The 7,389-nt window shown below is 34.3% G+C and overlaps 1 pseudogene; it reads right to left on the bottom strand.

Annotated features, from left to right (window-relative positions):
* Window positions 1-806: 806 nt before the first annotated feature.
* On the bottom strand, window positions 807-1,721 carry LOC103739535 (annotated as a pseudogene).
* Window positions 1,722-7,389: the final 5,668 nt, after the last annotated feature.

The raw sequence follows: 7,389 nt of genomic DNA, 5'->3' as shown, positions 1-7,389 counted from the left end.
ATAAAACTAAATGGGTCATTAAACAAAACCAGAAGTTACAAATTTTGCAAAGGGCTTGTACGATTGAGGGCATGTTGATAAGGCTAGGATTGAGAGAGAAAAGAGTGAGGGAAGAGACTAAACAGAATGAATTATATACATACATGAAATTATCAAATAGTAAAATAATTAATAAATAAAATACAGATAAATAGGCAAGGAAGAGGGTGCAATTATTAGCTGTAGAAGCCTGATAACTTGAGTTTGATCCCTGGAACTAAGGTACAATACATTGTAGACTTGTAAAACTGGGTATCACACATGATTGAATCACACCTAGGAAATAGAAAATATGAACTTCACAGTATTTATAAGTCCATTGTATGAATGTGAAGAGTTAGACATATAAGGTCATGGCAAAAACAATAACACATATTTTAGATATTTAATATATATCATATATTTTCATATTAATAGTATAAAATACAGACTTTAGAAAATTATATTTATTTAAACAATGTTTATTCCTATAGCAGAGTAGAAAATATTTTTATTATTATTAAAAAATAACCAGAAAAAAGATTTGCATACTACAGCAACTGTATTTCTTTTCAGAATTGTAAAATACACTGAGAGCTAGGGCTCAGACCTGGGATTCCAGCTACTCTGGAGGATGGAATTCAAGAACAGAGATTCAGGGAAGCCCAGGATACATTAAAAAAGAAACAGATGTAGCTGTGGTCAGTAGAAAATAATAGAAGATTAAAAAAATTCATTTCTTCTGCATTTAATTGTTATAATGGCATATGTGATGATATATACTTTTATTAGCTTCTGTAAAACACTGCTTTATGAACAAAATGTTTGCAGGCTTATTTCTCTTGCTGGTTCCTCAACGTATAAATAAAAGTGTTCAACATGGGAGCAGCTACTGCTTTGGTCAGTGACATCCTTTCTCTTGCAGAAGGCTTCACATAGATAAATATGAAACTTCCATTAGACATGGAGATGACAACCATGTGAGAGGAACAGGTGGAGAAAGCCTTTTTCCTCTGACTGGCAGATGGGAATCTCAGAATGGTGCTGATGTCACAGATGAATGGCAGGATTACTAATGCCAATGTGAATAGCAAAGTAATGAAAGCAAAATAAAACAAATCGTCTCTAAAAACCACGTATCTGAACATGACAGTTGCAAAATGGGGAAGTAGTCACAGGAGAAGTGATCAGTGACTTTGGAGGCACAGAAGTCTGGCTTGAGGACCATCAAGAGTGGTAGGAAGACAGTCAGAAATCCTGCCAGCCAGGAGGTGAGGACAAGAACGGAGCAGACTTTCTGATTCGTGACGATGGTGTAATGCAGCGGCTTGCAGATGGCAACATAGCGATCCTAAGACACAGCAGTTAGAAGAAAGAATTCAGACACTCCCATAGAGATGAAGAAAAATAACTGAGCCAAGCAATCGTTATAGGAAATGGTCTTGACTTTAGTAATTATTGACCCCACAAACCTGGGGATGGAAACACAGGTGAATATAATTTCTAAGTAGGAGAAATTCTGGAAGAAGAAATACATAGGAGTCTTTAACTGAGAGTAGCAAGGTGAGGATGATGAAGATTAGGTTTCCAGCAACACTTAATATGTAAGTTATTGATAAAAAGGTGAAAAATACACCCTGAAGCTCTGGGTTGTCTGATATGGCCAAAAGAACAAGCTCTGTAGTCACAGAATGGTTGTTCATACTGATTTACACTTCTAATAAAAATATATTAGTGAAAAAGAAATCAGAGTTAACAGTGCAACGGAACTCCAAATTTTAAATACTGATGTCACTATCTACAATTAAATGTTGTAACGACTCTCTTTCCCTGTACAAATTACTGCAACATCTGTTCATTCTAGTTCAACAGAAGCCATGTGGGCATACTATATAGAAAAGGAAAAATGTGTGTAGATATATGTTTAAAGACACTTCAAAAATATTTTGCATGAAATCTCTACTCATAAAAACATTTCTATATATGCATTATGACTTTGGCTTACAGATTTCTGTTACAGTAATGATTCCACCTGTAATTTGAATATTTTTAAATTGTACTTTCCAAGATTGTATGCTTTATGGCTCAAACATCTAATACTTAATGTTAATTCTGATGCTATTTGATAATTTATACAACTTATTGTTTAAAATGATGAGAAAATAAAAATTACAGTGAAAAAAATTAGGATAGTTTTTATTTTTACATATATTCTTTTATATATTATTGTAGAAACACATATTGACAATCACAAAATGTGGGGCTAGCTTTTATAAACTTTGTTATAAAGGAGAGAAAAATTAATCATCGATTTAGAGGTGAGAAACACACTGTAACACACTGCTGCAGTTATAAAATTTTTGTGCCTACTATTTACTTAACAATGGTCTTTTAAAATATTTATTTTGGGGGTTAGAGAGATGACTCAGCAGTTAAGAGCACGGGCTGTTCTTGTAGAGAACCCAGATTTGGTTCCCAGCACCTAATGGCTGCAGATAATTGTCTTATTCCAGGAATCTGATGTCCTTTTCTGACCACTGTGGGCAATGTATGACACAGATGCACTAACATACAAGCAGGCAATACACTTATACACATAAAGTAAAATATAAATAAATAAAATACTTCAAAATATTCATTTTATGTTTTAACATTAATTTTCCTAAAAACAAAAAGAAAGTCATATGGAAAATTTTTCAGGTGCCAAAATATAGCATTGCCTGACTTCCTAAATATTAACTATATACAATAAATATATTTTGATAAGAAAATAAATTGATTTCTTTGTAATATCTTTTATGCCTCCATAAGAATAGAAACATGGCTAGGAAGTGGACTTCAAAACCTTCCCTCATAGATAAAGATAATTCTTTAATTCTCAGGGAATTAAATGATGAATCATTTCCAAGTTCTGTGGGAGATCAAGATTTAATAACACACAAGAATTAAACAACTTTACTTCTATGGCCACTGTAAATCCCTGAGAGATGAGTATGAAGAAACAAGGAAAGCACACAGAGGTTAACTCAGACACTACAATGCTGTTATATTTGTCTGGAAAGTTCAACAATGTAGGGAAGTAAAAGCATTGTAAATCCATCAGCTAATGCAATCAGCTGGATTTCCCTTAGGCCGAACTTAATTTTCCCAATAAGCACATGGACTATTCTGTACTTGGGAGATCATTTATTGTCAATTCCCTTGTGATTGGTTATATCTAGGAATGCACTATTCAACAAAGGACCTTTTATTGAGGGAAGTAACTATGTATTATCAATCAACACATCCCTTGAATAGAGAGAAGACTGAATAACTAATAGAAGTACTTAAAGATTAAAAAAAAATCAGTGAACCCTATATACTGAAAGTGAGTATATAGCATGGTGAATGCACTATGGAAATGTACATGGTTGTTTCTAAGAAAAATAAAATAAAACTAACATGTGACTCAGTCATATCACCCCAAAGCATACACCCAAAGGACAATAAATGCTACAATAGAAGGACTTGTACATTATTGATGCTCTATTCACAATAAGAGGGAAATCCACTAGTTTATTGTATATCAATAGATGAATGTGTGATGCATACACAATATGGAATTTATTTAGCCAAACAGAAAAATCAAATAATTAAATTTTTAGGATAATAGGTGGATAAGGAAATTAGTATATTTTGTGTGCTAAATCAGACTCATAAAGATAAAATCACATGCTCTCTCTTAAGGCATGCCTCAGATCTATCTATCTATCATCTATCTATCATCTATCTATAGATAGACATCTGTGTGAATGCAGGCCATGAAAGTACAAAGGGAACTATGAGAAGAGGAAAAGGGAAAATTCATTTTTAGAAAATGGAAGGTGGTATCAGAATCTATGTGACATGAAATTGGAAATGGTACTAATGTGGATGGAAGGGTACATTCTAATTGGCAGGGTTGGGAGAGAAGAGGCAGAGAGGACCAAAATTATGCAAATTATGCATTAAAATGCAACAATGAAACCAATTACTTTGTGGTCTTGTTGAAAAGTTTACTGAAAAATAAACGTAATATATAATAAGAAACACAGTGACAGACAGGAGAAACCTCCTTTCAAATTGTTGGTTAGGGTAGCCTAAGAGACTCCAAAAATAACAGAGGCCTTAATTTCCTCCCAGAACTTGAAGCTGGAACTGAGCTTGAAGCGTCCTCCATGAAGACTAGCTCTCATAGTATCAAAAGGTTCTATGCAAGCTGCCAAGGGAGAAATATTAATCAATGGTCTAAAGCTTACTAACCACAACAGTGATCAGCACGACAAACTATCTCTATGGGCACAGTAATTCTACTTTTATGTTTGGGAAATTAACAGCTCTCTAATTAGATTTAAAGCCAGCTCAGTGGGAGGGAACCCATGTGTGGTGCTATAAACATAGCCAAATGCACAAGGGTGGAGGGATCATAGATCCTAGAGAAGAACCTACATCTGTCACATCCCTAGAAAAATGTAATTTCTTACTGTATGCTAAACACGTGTCCTTATATATTACAGACAAGTATACCTCTTACCAGTCACCAAAAAAAACTTCTTTCTGCAACAGATGGAGACTATTACAGAGTTCCAGAACCAGTCAGATGCAGAGAATATGTCTGTGAGATGCCCAGTACTAAGTGACACATCTGCAAAGCAACCTGCACACCTAAAGGTCATGGAATAGAGAGGAATAGGGACAGAGAGAATATTAATGTATCTCTCATCTCTCACCAGCAAAGTTTCCTCAAGCAACAGATGCTGATTAATACAGAAAGCCACATCTCCCCAAAATGTAGAGAATAAAAGTGAGTGTCCTTGATAGGACTCCTATATTAAAACTCACCCAACCCAGGGCTTAGGGACCATTGTAGAAGAAGGGGCAGAAAAACTATAAAGAAGTAATAGTGGATGACCACAAGGAGAGTTTTCTTGGTGGCTGGGAACTTGCTTATATACTCTTATGTCAATGGTGACAGCAGACACAAGACCCATGTAAAGTCAAACCAGACAAAAACCCAGCATAGAACTGTGGAAACGGGTAAGAATCCCTAACTTTAGCTGAGAAACTATTTATCACTGCTGGGTGAAGAAGAGTTGGTTTTCTTTAAGGGAGTGGTTTTCCAGATAGGTTGACCAGGCTACAGTGGATGGACTCACACTGAGGGACATGTAGGGACACAAACTTGACTTGATGGACCTCAACATATAGGATAGAATGCATGAAACTTGGTGGGAGAGGGCTATGGAGGCAAATATGGATGGAGGTCTAAATGTGATTAAGATATATTGTATGAAATGTACAAAAATTCAATAAAAATAGAGAAAAATAAATCATTTTTAAAACAAAAATATTTTAAATGTCTTTAGTTTTTAAAAAAATTAAAAATTGTGTGTGATGTGATATGCAAATGGCACAATAATCTAAGAGATTACTGTGACATATATAAGAAATGGTCATGGCTATATTTAAAACTTGGCTTTCATTTTATTCAAAATTTCAAATTATAAAGTTAAAATACTATAATTCAGTCTGCAAGACAATTCTTATATATATTCACTCAGAAAAAAAAAAGTTGTATTTACCCAGTTAAGCAATTTTTTGTGCATTTTATGTGCTTTTATAAATTTTATAGATGATTGAAATTATGCAGTTTTACTACACAAAATGCTCTGGAGGTTTCCTTTTTTATTTTTCATTTAATAATTAATACTAGTAATTAATATTACTCTTGTTCAATCTTTGATAGCAATGTCATAGAGTTGAAGAGAATTCATATAATTTAATAGTTTAGTTAGGGTAAAGTAAGAGTTTAGCAAGGTATATATTTTAAAGTTTTTTGTATTTTCTAAAATAAATATTTAATGCATATTATTATTTCTTTTCAATGAATTATCTATGAAACATTCATTTTCCATTGTTTTTGTCATATTTAATAACAGATATATTAATTTAATAAACAGATATATTTGTGTTTATTAATATGTACTTTCTGAATTAATTTTTAAGTTAGTATACTGAACATTGAGTTTATTACAGGACGTCATTATTCTTTCTTCTCATATCCCTCCACATTGCACTCCCTCATCCTTTAGCTTCATTCTGTCCTGTTCTACTCCTTTGCCCAGCCTATCTCCTTTCAGCTTTCATGTGAAATGTATTCCATTACCCTTCCACTTCTGTTGTTGTTTGCTTTCTGTTGCTATGATTAAACATTGTGACCCAAAATCTTGAAGGAGCAAAGAGTTTTTTTGACTTATATTTCAAGGTCAGAGACTTCATGATTGAGAGAAGTCAACGGAGGAGTTCTGTCATGAACTGAAGTAGAAACCCTGGAAAAATCCTCTTATTAGCTTGTTCTCTGGCTCACTCACAGCTAGCTTTCTTTGACAGGCTTGGCCCAACTGCCTAGGGCAAATGTTGCCTAAATTTGACTGGTCCTGGTCAAATCAATCATCAGTCTAGACAAGCTCTCATAGACATGGTCACAGGGGCAGTAAAATTTTCAATTGAGTTTCCTCTTCCAGGGTGACTCTAGGTTCTGTCAAATAGAAAATAAAAATTTTCCAGCACAATTACCCTCCTTTCAATACCACTCTACCCTTAGATCTACTCCTCCCCTCTTATTTCCACTTAGTTTCATGATGCAGTTATGTATATAAATACATTATATATATGTATATATATATATCCACATAAGGCATTTTAAAATCAGTATTTCACATATGAGAAATAATACATACTTGTCATGTTAAGTCTGGTATTTCATTTAACTTATGATTTATTGTTTCAGCGGTTTTCCTTTCCAACCCCTGCTGCAAACCCAGGCTACAGCCACCTGATGACCCACTAGAATTCTGCACCTCCTTGCCAAAAAGGTCAACCCAAGCTAATGCATGTGAATATTGGCTAGATCCTTGTGCACTTTCTACAAAGTTCTGATACTCTGAAATAAAAGTAGCTCTACAAGGCCTTTTTATTCCTGTGGTCAGAAGCTGCACCATGCCCTAGCTGAGCTAGGACAGCTTCTGTTACTCAATTCGCCTATCAACACTGACTGGCCCCAATCCTGAAACACAAGAACTCTCCACCTGATCTAAAACCTGTGAAGTTGTGGTAACAACAAATAGAGATCCAAAGGTCCACAAGAGAAAGGTGGAACTGATATACAAAAGACACTACCAATAACTGAACTCCAAATTCCCAGATCTTATCCTAAAAGCACATACTCAAAAAAAACAAAGAATAAGGAAAAACCAAGACAATATGTCTCCTGCAAAAAATAGTACTCCAACAGTAATATCCCCTGAGGAAATAAATTTACATGACACACAAAACAGTGAGTTTGAAATAACA

This window comes from Nannospalax galili, unplaced genomic scaffold (genome assembly GCF_000622305.1).
Source record: "Nannospalax galili isolate Female #2095 unplaced genomic scaffold, S.galili_v1.0 scaffold1241, whole genome shotgun sequence".
Classification (NCBI taxonomy): Eukaryota; Metazoa; Chordata; class Mammalia; order Rodentia; family Spalacidae; genus Nannospalax; species Nannospalax galili.
This window is presented reverse-complemented; position numbering and strand designations above follow the sequence as displayed.